Here is a 13915-nt window from a genome sequence, read left to right on the forward strand (position 1 = left end):
CACTAATTCTTAGCCATGAGGGTTAAATTCAGGTGTGCACCCTGCCTGTCCTTGCAAGTGCTGAGACTTTCCCATCACCAATGAGCTCCCCCAGAAAACATCACCCCTCCGGCTGGATGGAACTTTTGGCGTCCTCCCTGCAGTGCCCGCCACACCCCAGGGCCATCACAGCCCTGTGGCACCCCCAACCAAGGACAAGCCTGTTTTGCTAAATGAGTGTAAAATGAGTCCTGGGACATTCCTGCCTGAGAGTAATTTAAAATCTACTAGAAGAGGTTACAACCTTCCAAGAAATATGTCTCTGGGAAGCTGCCCAGTGGAAAAGAGGACAGACCCAGAACATCCCAGCAGTGAGGGAAGATTGAAAACAAGCTAGGAATAAAAAAATGACTATATATATAAACACACCAGGCAGTGCCTCAGCCTCTGTTCTTTGGTTGTTGTTGTTGTTTCTAAAGCTTTGATTTGGAAACTTGCTGCTATTTATAGCCCTCCCCTTTCCCCACAGTGGTTACTGTGCTGATCCCTTCCAGATGCTGGTTCCTCACAGACCTGTGCTTGGGGGTGGCTCTTGAGAGCTGGGGATTATTTTGCAGCATTGCAAAACTGGGGATATGAAAGGGAGGGGTGAACAGCCTCAGCATGTGAGGGTGGGTTCACAAAGCACATGTCAGGAGTCAACCCACACGCAGGCACCATGGCTGCTTAGCTGCAAGAGCAGCAGCTGAGGAAAGATTTTTCCTGGATCCATTCTTCAAAAGGATGAAGGAATCCCCTACCATACAGCCCCCAAGGAACCCCAGCATTCCTATAGAGCGTGAATGTGCTCTTGGCAGTTCCTGGTGTAGACAGCCCTGGTCCCTGGGACATCCCTGTGATGTCAACATCTCTGTCCACCTCCAGTAACATCTCTCCCCATCTCAAAAGGTTGAATGAGTTGTAGGAATCCCACGGAAAATATGAGTCTGGGCTTTCCTGCCTGTGAGAGAGGTTTGGTGGTGACTCAGTGGTCAGTAACCCAGGCAGCAGCATACAAACAGGCAGTATGGAGCACGAGGGGGGCAAGGGGATGCTGGATGGAGTAGGAAGCGTGCTGGAGACTCAGGGGAGCTGGCTCCTTGCCTGGCGATAAGGAGGCTTGGGTTATCTATGCTGCTCCATGATGGGATGGGGGTTCAGAGCCTGTTTGAGAACCGCCAAGGAGAAGGTACTCTGTGATTCAGAAGAGCAAGACAAAGGTTTCTGGAAGCCTGATGCTGCTGCGTCCAGGCCCTCCCAGCTAAGATGTTGAAGCCCAGGGGAGAGCCAGGGGGTCTGGAAGCAGCTGTTCCTTTGTTTGGGTGCATTCAGTGGGTGGCAATGGGCAGCAGTAGAGCAGTTGTGATTTTGGGCCTGGCCTTTTCTTTGCCTTCTTAAGAAAACTGCTCCTGAAAAGCATCACAGCTCTCGTCTCACCTCCCCCAGGATTCCCCTGTTCACAAACAGATCAGTTTTAAAACACCTTCAGCAGGTTCTGGGTCTGTGTACTGGGACAAGCAGAGAGACCCTGGGGTGCCTGGCCATGGGGGAGACTCTCCCAGGAGTGCTCCTGTACATCCATCTCTGCAAAGGCAGTGTGGGGACTGCCCAGCCTGGAGACTGGCCTGGTGCTGGAGCTAGGGAGGTGGAGGAGTCCTCCAGCAGAGCAGAGCTAGGAAGGGAGAACTGGACACGGGGAGTTTTGTGCAATCTGAGTTTAATAGAGGGGGATTAACAATGTCCAGAGATGCTGTGAGGATTTCAGGATGGCTGATCCTTGGGAGACATTGTTTGCACCCCCAAACCCACTCTCCTGATCTCTCCCCTGGCTGGTGAACCCTGGATGACTCCAGCTCGGCATCTCCCTGGATGGTTTGGCAGTGAATCAGGATTAACCTGAGGATGCTGGGAAGCATTTCACCTGTGAATAGGATGCTTAAGGGCATCAGCGTCCTGGTCCTTGCTGGATGCCCTGGCATGCTCAGGATGGAAAGCGAAGGAGGCAGAGGGAGCCTGTGCAGAGGTGACTGCAGCCTGAGTTACTGTCACTCGCACAGCGGGGACACGCCAGGGGAGCTATTGGCTAATCCAGAACGGGGCTGGAGAGCTGGGGATACCCCATCTCCGAGCCTGAATGTGCTAATCGTGACCCAGGCTGCCGGATGGGTGTTCTAGGAAAGCCAGAGATGCCCAGGCATGGTGAGAAGGGGAGGTCGGGGAGCAGGCGGGGCCGGTGGCCAGCTCTGAGTCACGGTCGGCTGATGACGTCGTATCACCCGATTTTGTGGGAGGAAGCAGCAAACGCTGAGCTGTCGCCATAGCAACAGCTGTTTTGCTGCCCGCCTGGGGAAATGATGATCCCATGGGATGTACGTTTTTGGGCTGGTCCCTCTGCCTTGCACACACTCACTCCTACGTCTTTCTCGGGGTACTAACTGGGCTGAGTGGGCAGCGATATTTTAGGGCTTTTTGAGCTATTTTGGGCCATGCTGTGTGGGCAAGCGGAAGTGACAGGTGTTGGTTCCTGCTTCCAGAGCAACGGTTGGATTGGGGATGGGGGTGGCCGGGGCGGGGCAGGGTGGAGGGAAGCCAAAGGAGAACCGGGGAGCTGTCGCGGCCAGGAGGGGTGGGAAGATGCTCATGGCTGGGTAACATGGTGGGGAGCCGGGGGGGGATGCTGGGGAGGCTCCTCAGCCTCCCAGGAATACCGCGCTGGTGCAGGAGCTGTGGGATCAGCTGCTGGAGTGCAGCAACTTGTTTCTCAGCCCTGGGGATTTTTGCACTGTGTTTTGTGAGGTGCTATTTCAGGCAGGCCAAGAAGTGGGTTGTTTTCCGAGAAACCCCCTGGTTCCACCAGGCAGGCATGTATGTGAGGGGACAGTGCCAACTGCCTGCTGGGAGAGCCGACAGCGGGGCGGGGGCACAGCCATGGCACTGGCAAGGGGCTGCAGAGCTTCAGCGTTAAGTAAGGACAAAAGGATCTGCTGGGCTTGTCCTGTAAGGAGTGAGTAAAACAGCCTGGAATGACCCTCTTTGGAGCAGCACACCCGGGTCTGTTTCCGCCTCTCCGTGTGAATCTGGGCACATCCCTCCCCAGCACTCCCTGTGCTTGGCAGGGGCCAGCAACCTCCAACTCCGAAAGCAGAAGTTGGCCTTGACCAGGTCTGGCACAAGAGGAGCGAGTGGCAGAGGCAGCTGCACGTGGGGGCACACTGGGCAGTGCATGGCCGCCACACCACCAGCCTCATGCTTCTACTGCTCCCACCCATCTCGGTAAACAAGTCCCGGGAACAGAGATCTGAGTCATCCGCCAGCTCAAAAACACCCAAACATGGTCATGGCCAAGCAGTAGCTCCTCCGTGGGCCAGGCGTGGAAGGGGCTGCAGTAGTGGTGCAGTGACTAGGCACAGTGGGGTTCCACAGGACCCTGCAGTGAGGATGCAGCAGCCCTTCCTAGCACAGACAGAGTCATCAGTGGGACAGCCAGAGGCTTGAGGATCTCTGTTATCCCATGGCTGTGATGCACCCAGCTGGACAAAAATGGGGTTGGCCCAATCCTGCCATCCCCAGGCATGTGGTGCGCATCAGTCCCTGCGACACCAGTGGCACCCTCTGAATCTGCTCTTTGTCCAGGGAAGGATACAACAGACTGGGAATGGGAATATTACCTCCATGGCAAACACATAAAGAGACCAGTTTAAATAAATAAAAATAGGACTTTTTAAAAAAGTCCTATTCTGCATGACTGCACTCAGCAGCAGTATAACCCTGCTGGGGACAGAAGCTTTTTGGGTGTCCTAAGGCACATCAACTTGGAGACCCAGAGTTCACGGGGTCAGAGCAAGGTAGGGGTGGGTCTGGACTGGGATCCAGCTGGCTGTCTCCACCTTCTAAAAATACAGGGCATAGCACATCTCGGCTTTCAGCCCAGGGGCCCTCCCCACCAGACTCCATCTATGCCAATGAGGCATCATCTGTGGGATCTATTAGACCTGAAAATTGGGAGATTCCCAAAGGAAACAGTTTGCAGAAGCACAGTGCCTCTTTCCATGTTTACGGTTCATTAAAAATAATCACTCATTTCTGATGCAAAAACTAAGCTTGAAACAGGAAGAAAATGTTTTGTATTTGATGTATCTGGGAGTTGATCCTTCTTGGAAGAGGTTTTGGATGGAAAGCCCCTTCAACTTCTTCCAGGCCCCAGTGTCTTAGTCAGTACATGTGGGGACATGTGTTCCCCACTTGCACATGATCCCTCACCAAGACATCTGGATGGGATGAGGGGGACTCAGTTAAAGGGGGATTTTGAGGACTGCAGACCCAGTTCTAGCAAATACCCTGGAGCAGGTTGCCCTGTGCTGCTCACAGCTGGTGGCAGAAGGTGTGGGAGCTGGTGAGTAGACCCAGGCTGAGCAGGGCAACTTGCAAGCTCATGGGAGGAAGAGGAGGAGGAGGAGGAGGCTGAAGGCTGAGCCCTGGCAGCATAGCCTGCCAGTGATGGGAACATCCCAGAGTTGGGATGCAGTGAGATAGGCTGGAAGCAGGGATACCAGGCCAGCCTCAGGGTTTGGTTCCTTCCCTCAACCTTCCTCATGAGCCGTCCACCTCCATCTGTCCTGCTGCCCTGTGGAGGTAGGAAGGGAAAGGCATTTTTGGCCTGGTGCCCTCTTGTCACTGCGATGGGAGCAGCAGGCAGAGAGCAGCTGTGCTTATATAGTGCACTGTGCCTGGCTCCTAGCACCTGGCTCCTGGATGCCACAGGGCTGAGTGCAGTGGTGACAGGCCTGTGGCTCGGGTGGGGGTCAGATGGCCATAGACCTCCAAGCTCTCTCTTCTCACAAAGCCTTGTCAGCTTTCAACCCCCAGCTGCTGGCCCCTCTTGGCCATGGGAGCTGAAATGTCCCGAGGGTTGTGGCAGGGGCTGGTTCTTCCAGCCCTAGGCAGAAGTTGGTGACTCCAAGCCACAGGGCACAGATGCAGCCCAAGAGTGGGCACACGGGCTGCTGGATCCAGGTCCTGGTTAGACACCCACCTCCCGGAGGGGAATTTTGTCTTCTTGCCTGAGCTCCTGCAGCCCTGGAAGGTCTATGCTGGCCCCCAGCCAGTGCCTGGATTAATTAGTATTGTGGCATTCCCGTGCTGCAGCAGTGCTGTTGGCAGCAGCCTCTTGCTGCCTAATTGTGCCCAGCATGTGTGCAGAGTCACCCTTGCCCCTCTCCCCGGCCAGCTCTGCCACGGGGCCTGTGGGTCGCCTGCCAGCAGAGTTTTTTGTGGGGGGCAGGCAGAGGGGAGTGGAGCCAGGTCAGAGCTGTTAAAATGATGCATTCCTTCTCTGTTTCCTCAATACTGGAATTCTGAGAGGTCACAGCCTCAGTGGTTCAGGTACTGCTGGGATGCCCCTCACAGTCAAGGCACAGGGTCTCCATGTGTGCTCACATGTCCCCACACTCCTTCTCCTAGGCAGGACTGCGTGGACTGCAGGCAGACCTGCTGCTGCCACAAACCCCTTACTGTAATGCAAGCCTGGCTTGGAGCAGAGATTTGCTTCTGAGCTGAGGACCTTCCTCCACTCCATGCAGTGATACAGTGGCATTTGGCAGGAGAAGTGTGAGCTCTGTCACAGCTGCACTGGACATGGTGAGGCACAGCTGGGGCTGCTAGAAATGCTGCAGGTACTCCCAGGGTGCTCAGCCCTGCAAGAAACAGGAACGGCCCTGCTCCCCCATGGCATCCTGAAGGAAGCAGGCAGCTGGGGCAAAGCAGGAGGGATGGGTTCCCTCACTGGGTGCAGGTTGTGCTGGGTGTCTGGGTGGGTGCTGGGTGCTTCTCTAAGTGTGAAATTATAGAAGACTGAGCAGTTACAGGAAGCTGGGGAATGTTTCCCTTTGTCCAGGACAGCTGGTAAGCTTTTGGTTAATATTAGCTCCTAGGCACTGCTTCACCACCCCAGGAGTTTTGGTGCAGCCGTTTCACTACCTAGGAGAGCTGGAAGTTCCAGCTGTACAGCAGAACCCCTCCAGGACCTGGAGGTTGAGAATGATCAGGTGACATGAAGGGAGACAGGTGGGCAGCATTCCTGCTCCAACTTCCTGAAGGAGCAAAGCCCGGGCACTGTCAGCTGGGCTGGGCTCCAGCACTTTGGGTTTAGCTCTCTGGCAGCACCAGCTCTGGCTGGAGAGGTGCTGGCACCAGACTGCTGTCCCAGGGTAATCCCTGGCCCTCTGCAGCCCACAGCCCAGGCCTGCTTGCTGCTCCAACCCTTAATTCTCTAATTCTCTAACAATCACTCCTTAATAGTAGCCTTTTCTGGGGTGGGAGGAGAGCTGGAAAGCCACGTGGGCCAGTCCCATGACCAGGGCATCCTCCCTGGCAGAGTTTTGAGCAGTGACACCCACTCTGGCTGTACCCCAAAGGACAACACGCCGGGCTTTGGGGACAGAGCGAGCTGGTCCCTGGCAGGGACTGACCTGGGGAAGAGGCACAGCCCTGGGATCAGCAGGGAGCTTTGGAACTGTCAGCTCATCTCCAGACCCATCTGTCCTCTTCAGTCCCGGAGTATGCATGCAACAGAGCACAGTCCCGGGCTGTGGGCCCTGGAGCGAGGGGCAGGCTGCTGTGAATACCCTCAGAGAGGTACAGAGGCTTGGGCATTGCCTAAGGCACTTCCTGCCCTGGGGCATTGCTTTCCCACTCCAATGACAATGGTGATGATGCCAGCAGTAATGCAGTGGCAGCCAGCTGTAGCTGTTGCTGTTATTGTAATTACAATAATAACAATAATAACAATAATAACAATAATAACAATAATAACAATAATTACCCAGCGAAGGAGCCTGCAGCCTCTGCTGCTCAGTGCTTTGCCCTTTAGGCTCTTTGCCTGGGTCCTGGCCCTGCTCCCCTTGGTCCCTGAGCCCTTCTACTGTGGAGGGGCCAGAGCTCTGGGTGGTGTCAGCACCAAGGATTTCTGCCCCATGTCTGCCCCATGTCTGCCACTGGACCCAAATTCCCAAAGTGCAGCTGCAGCAGCTTGCAGCTCTGCTCTGTGTGCAGCAGGGTCTCACCTGCACCTCCTGAGACTTCAGCCACCCCAAAGGCTGCTGGGGTACCTTGAGGCTCTGGTGCCACTGAGCATGGAGCCAGGCATGTGACTTAAAGCACATGTGTGTATGTGTCAGTGCCATGGCTGCAGGGCTGAGTGTGTGTCCCTGTGTGAGTGCAATGTCCCACAGTGCTGGTGACACCAGGGCCAGCAGCAGCACCACCACTGCCATAGCCACAGAGGCTCACTCTGCCAGGTAGCCCAAGCCCATGTCTTATGTGCCCCCAGAGCTGCCCCTGCACCACTGGCACTGACAAGGGACCCTGGTGTTTGTCCAAGCACTGTCCCACTCAGCCCAGAACACCTTTGAGTCTGTCTCCCTGGAGTCACACCTCAGAAGTTTTCTGCATCCTCCTGGTTAGACAGCACAGATCCTTGCCACTGTGCTGTCTGTCCATCTGTTTTGGGCTTGTGGGAGTGCAGCTCCTGTGTCCTGCAGTGACCGGCTCAGCTTCCCTCATTCCTGGCCATCAGTGCAGGCTGTGCTTGTGAGCCTTGCTTTGGCCCCTACAGTGTTCCTGTTCCTACTCCACCCCAGCCACTCTGAGACCTGAGCTCTGGCGAGAGGAAGGGGGTGCTCAGAGAGAGAAGGCACCTGACTCCCTGGCCCTAGCCCCATGGGGACCCTGGCCATGCTTGCCTGTCTTCCCTGCTACTCCCTCTTTGTGCCTGGCCAGGGTGGTGGGGACCTGAGGCAAGAAGGGCTTTGATGTGCAGCTCTGCTTGGTGCCACAGCTTCTGGGCACAGCGGGCTGGCACCAGTGGGGCCTGGGCCAGGCGGCCACTTCAGAGGTGCCTCTGGCTTACATCCCAGCATGGCGCTCCCTTGTTTATGCCTGGTGAGGCCAGGATAGTCCCCAGCACTTGGCTCCTGCTGTGATATGTTCCCAATAAGGCTTATGGAGAGCAGCAGGGCCAGGGGAAGCACTGCCCCGGGAGATCAGGCCACATGTTACACAAGAGAGCAGGTGCTGCCCTGGGGATGGCGAGGGCATGGGGGGAACAGGGAGACCCTGGGGGTGGCCCAAGAGGCCGCTCAACTACAAAGCCTCTGGCTCCTGCATTGCTGAAGCCATCCAAGAAATTGGTTTAATTGGGAGCTGCCAGGGCAGGAAGCTGGTCCCAGCTGGAAGCCACGGCGGCTGACACGAAGCCACGGTGCCCTCGGTCCCTTCCTGCTGCCAGGCACGGGGCAGGGGCTGCTGCTGCGGCCGTGTGAGTACAGCCCAGGCTGAGGAGCTGCTGCATTGCTGTGGGGTCAGTGCTGGGGTGGAGACAGCCTGGAGAGACCCAGGGTGAGCTCTCCTGCTCTCTCCTCTCTCTGCAGCTGTCGCTAGGCTGATGGAGCCCCTTCACACCAAGATGGGATAGCACTGCAGCTTGGACCTTACTGGGACAGAGACAAGGCCCTGCATGCCCTGTGCTCACAGCCGCTCACCCTGCACAAACCCCTGTGCTGTGCATTCACCCAAGGGAGTTCCCAGCCTGGCAGTCACCTCGCTGATGGAGGCCAGACAGACCCTAGCCTGGACTCTGCCTTTGCCCCTGCCCTCCCTGAGCCTCGAATCTTCCACAGTCCAAAGGTTCCCTCCTGGAGAATGAATAACAGACTGCTGGCAAGGCTGCGGCCATCAGCCTCACACCTGGCAGTGGCCACCCCCTGCCTGCTCTCCCACTGTGGAACCATCTCCTCGGAGCTCCAACCCAGCTGCAATGCCCCCGCCACCACATTACCTTCATCGCTCATGGTCAGCCCATGCTCTGGGGGGCTGGAGAGGAGGCCAGGGCAGCTAAGGGCCTCTAGACCCACAGACAAACCTTCCTACACCCTGGCTCAGGCACCCTGGGGGCTTCTCCCAAGTGCATGGGGCTGTTCAGCATCACAGCAGCTCTGCTGTGATGACGCTTCTACCAGAGTTTGCTCATTAAAAATGGGACCATGCTGATGTTCCATGTTCCAGAGCACCAGAATGCTCCCAGCAGGTCAGGAGTCCCATTTCATGCCTCTAGGACCTTTGGGACAGGACATTTAGCTATGTTTGGCTCAGAGGTGGCCAAGGACTATCTTTAACTTTGCCAGTGTATCTTCTGCTGTGGGCAGAAAAGAATTACTGAATTGACTGATAGGAGAGTGCAGGAAGGTTGAGAGGGAAGTTTCTCCAGGGGTGGAGGGGAAGAACTGGAAGTGTTGTGCTGCTTTGCACTGTGCAAGTACAAACAGAGCCCATCCATTCTCCAGGAGAGTGGGGGCTTTTTGCAGCCCACCTCTTGCTAAGTCTTCCAAGACCTGGGTACCCCTGGTGCCTGCTGCCGTGAGCCCTTCACCTGAGGTCCCCTTCTCTGAAATGCCAGGGTGGCTGCACAGCAAAAAGCAAAGGCCAAAAAATCGCTCTGGCTTGTGATCCCAGAGCTGGGAGATCTCCTGCCATGAAGCTAAGCCCTAGCCCTGCCAGGGTTACAGCCACCGGCTGCAGCAGGCCAGGCCCGGGCAGGGCAGTGCGGGGCAGAGCAGGGCTCAGACATGGCAAATAAACTTGACCACTGTGTGGCAGAAACAGCTGGAGTGACCTTATGCCAGGGCCCTGATCTCCAGTGCAGCAGCCCGTGACCTGTCCAGTGGCAGGGGCCAGTGTCTCCAGTGGGACCAGAGGGGCCATCACAGCTGACTCCCAATGGCAATAAGATGTTGATTTTGCAGGGGCAGGGAGGGGGCTGGGGCCTTCTGGGGTTCTGGTCTGTCCCACTGCAGCAGACGACCAGCTGGCAGTAGGGCAGCCCCACACACCTTGGCTGTCAGCAAAAAGCTGTGCAGAAGTTGTCGGGACCTGGCACCCTGCCTTGGCCAGCACAGCCAGTGTTTACTTGGGGGTGTCATTTGTGTTCTGTTACTGTCCTGGTGGCTCTTGGGTAACCTCTATCCTAGGTAATCATTGACTGGCCTGGGAAGGCTGGCAGGAGAGACCTCAGATACCAGAGAGACCTGAGTGCTGAGCTCAGGGGAAAATGTCCATGTCAGTGTCTGGAAATGGTGTTAACCTGGCACAGGGCTACCCCCAGTGTCACCCATACCAAGATTACGAGCTGTCTATCCCTGCCTCAGCATGGCCTCCAGGCAGCCCTGGGCTCGAGTGGCAGTGGCATTTGGAGGAACCAGACAGAGAGGTCAGCCTTACCCAGGGTGCAGGTCAACCCTTGTCCCACTGTTCTGCCCTCTGGTCTGGGAGCCAGGCAGTGTGGGCAGCCGCTTCTGCAGGCAGGGCACCACCCAGGCAGCTGGGGACTGAGACAGGCCATGGGCAGCCCCCAGAGGTACAAGATAAGCCACTCATTTGCAAAGCCTTCTCCAATGGCCACCCCTTTGTGACTTGTGTTCTCTTGTAAGTCCTGGCAAAGTCTGGAGCCTGGCGCCTAGATTTCCCACACTGATTTTCCTGGGGATTATGCTGTTTCTAATGATTAATTAAAGCAAATTGGCCAGGTCCCCCAGGCCCCTAAATCCCAGTTAATCCCCTGGCACCTTCTGTAACTCCAAGTGCTCATTCATTAAGTGGCAGTCCCATGGGGAAGTGTTTGCTCCAAGCATGGCTCTTCCCACATGAAACCTTCTGGGTCTGGGTTGTTTGTCTGGGTTCGAGAACTTGCTGTTTCTAATTGAGTTGTTTATTCTGGTTCTGTTTGCTCTGAACCAATCTCCCTTTCTTGGCTGGAATGAGGAAGTTCACTTTCTCAGGAACATTTTACTGCTTAGCTGCCTCCTTATCGCCACTAATGATCCCATTAACCTCCTAAGAGCTGTTGTGCTGGCTCTGGCATGGACAGGCAAGAGGCATCTCAGGTTGTTTGTGCCTTTTGCACTCTTGTCACCCGTTTTCATGACCCACCTGTTTTCCACCTGCCTCAGCAACTTTTGTCGACAGTATCTCCTACTGTTTCCTAACACAATCCGACACACTCCATCCCCTTCCCTCTTCTCTCATCCTCTAAGCTTGTCTCCTTGGGGCTGTTTGACCTTGTTTCTACCTGGGAATCTGAAGTCCTTTTGCTACAGCAGTCCCACTCCCACAGCCGTCCCAGCCCTGGGGAGTGTCTGTCCTGAGGATTACACAAAAAGCCACCTCACCACGGGTACAAAGCTGTGGCTCCCTGTGTGCTGACCCATGGCAGAATGTGGGCAGATGGCTCCTCACTGGGGTCCAGCTGGGTGGGGGTGACAGAGCAGCCAGCATGTCTGGCTCCCAGAAGCATAACACGCCTGTGCCACAGGCAAGGACCTGCAGGGACAGCTGGACCCAGCCAGACCAAAGTGTCACAGAATCCCAGAATCCCAGAATTGGGATTGGGTTGGAAGAGACCTCTAAAGGTCATCTCCTTCCACCCTCCTGCTATGGACAGGGACAACTTCCACTAGACCAGGTTGCTCCAAGCCCCCTCCAACCTGGCCTTGAACACTTCTAGGGATCCAGGGGCAGCCACAGCCACTCTGGGCACCCTGTGCCAGGGTCTCACCCTCCTCATCATAAAAAACTCCTTTCCTATATCCAGTCTAATTCTGTTCCACTTGTCCTATTGCAATAGGCCCTGCTGACAAGTTTTTTCCTCCACAGGACTTGACCAGGCTTGGGACACAGCTGCAGCCCACAGGGCACAGGCCATGGCATTATTTTTATTTTTCCCAATGGGAAAACTCATACTGCAGCATAGGAGGATGTAGAAAGGACACCTGAGGACTGAGAGAATGAGCCAGCTGCTCTCCTTAGGCATCCCCAGCAGTACTCAGGGCAGGGAGAGGTGCTGTGCCAAGGGCAGCTGGTGGTGGTGAGGTCTCAGCAGGAGTGCAGTGCACCCAGTGTGCCCAGCACACTGGGGTGGCTGCGGTCTTGCTGCCAGGTTACTGCCTGCTGTTTGTTTCACTTCCTGATACCAACAAACGTCTGTGGCTGGGTGTCAGGGCAGGGTGCCGAGGACACAGACTGCCAGGGAACACTGAGTATCCATCCGAGCAGCCCTGCCCCGGCCCCCGCCCTGACAGTGAGCCCTGGGCACAGGCAGCCGCTGCCCTCTGCAGCCGGCTGGGCTTGCTCTAGCAGGCCCCCATTCCAGTGGGGCTGTGGGGGGACAGGGGTTGGCAGCGTTCCTGGGAGGGGGGGACAGCCCTGGGACCTGTGATGGCGCCAAAAGCCCTGAGGGGGCTGTCAGCTGGCACTGCTGGGTCCTGTCCCAGCCCTAAGCAGGGGGCACGCCCCAGTTATGTAAGGGCGGCATGGCACCGGGAATAGCAACAGCCGCTCCGCAAGGACTGCCTGTGCTGTTTTGGGATGTGCTGCCACTACCCCACAGGTGCCAGTGCCCGTTGGGCTGGCAGTGCTGGCAGAGGGCACAGTGGAGTGTGCCTGTGGTGGGCAGCCCTGCCAGTAGCTCCTGGCATGCGCATGTGCTGGGAACAGCTCCCTTGCCTCTGCCTGGGCCGTGACCTGCCTGCCATGGAGGCCTGAAACCTCTTACCCAGCTGGGACTGCTTGGAGCATGCTAGGGTCTCAGCCTGACTTGACCTTGGAAAAACCCCCTTCACAGGGAATATGAACAGAGGGGAAACTGAGGCACAGCAGAAGGGTGGGTGAGCTGTGGGAATGGGCTGAACGAGGACCCTCAGCTCTGGTGCAGCTCCTCTGTGCCCTCCACCCACCTGCTGCACAGGTTCTTGGGGGATGGGCTCTGCATACTTGGCTTGTTGCTGGTGCATCCTCACACTTGCATCTCGCCCTCTCCAGCTGTCCCAGATGGGGTGGGGTCCCAGTGCTCATGGAATGCTTGTGCAGGTGTCCTGGGAGGCTGCTGCACACAGTCTCAGCACCCTGGCTGCCTGTGTAGGCTCCAGCTGGTTCTTGCTCTCACCATGCACCAACCCCCATGGCACTGAGCTACAGCTTGCTTGGGGCTGTGGCGCCATGGCTTGTGCCACTCTCCAGTGAGAGCCTCCACTGTGCAGCACAGCTTCCCCTTCTGAGAGGGCCCAGTCCTGGGCAGCTGTGGTGGGCTGACCTGGATCCATGGGGGTGCGGGCACCAAGGAAAATCCCAGACATGCGTCTGCAAAGCTCCTGCAGGGCTGGGCTGGGCTGGGACATGATGTTCGATTTGAGAAGCAGGGAAGCACACAGTGTTTGAGACACAGGGAGGGATGTTGCATAAGGCCCTTCTGCCTGGCTGGAGTGGAACCTCCCCAGGAGAACACAGTGAAGGAGTGAGAACATCCAGGGCTGGGGGTGTCTCCCCCATATCCTGGCCCTTGGGCAGACCCTCAAATTCTGCTGCCCTCCCTGTGCTGCTTCAAACCCCCTCCCAGGCTGCTGCTCACCTGCGCTCGCTGCACTAAGCATCACACACACAGGCTTCCCACCCTCTGCAACAACATGCACCTCCCAAGCCCTTTTCTCTGTCATTCCCCTGAGCTGAGCCAGTTGGGGTGGATCCAGGGCTGGGCTGGGAGACACTGGGGGCCAGGAGAGGCTGGGTGCAGGATGTCAGGGGGTGCAGGATGCTGGGGTGTTCGTTAACCCCTGCAGCACCGTGGGGCAGTGGGGAGGTGGGGGCCCTGCAAGGGCTGCCCTGTGCCATTGGCTGGCACTTTGTCACACCATGCCGCAGGACAGGAAAGGCTCTGCCTACCCGTGGGAGGAAGGCTGAGCTCCGAAACAAGTGGTTGGGAGCGGGTGGCTGCAATGAGCGGGTTTTGCCACAGCCTGTCCCCGTCTGCCTCTGTGCTCTGCAGGACCCCAAGGCTGTAGGGACGGGACAGAGG

Source organism: Molothrus ater, chromosome 14 (assembly GCF_012460135.2).
Source record: "Molothrus ater isolate BHLD 08-10-18 breed brown headed cowbird chromosome 14, BPBGC_Mater_1.1, whole genome shotgun sequence".
NCBI lineage: Eukaryota > Metazoa > Chordata > Aves > Passeriformes > Icteridae > Molothrus > Molothrus ater.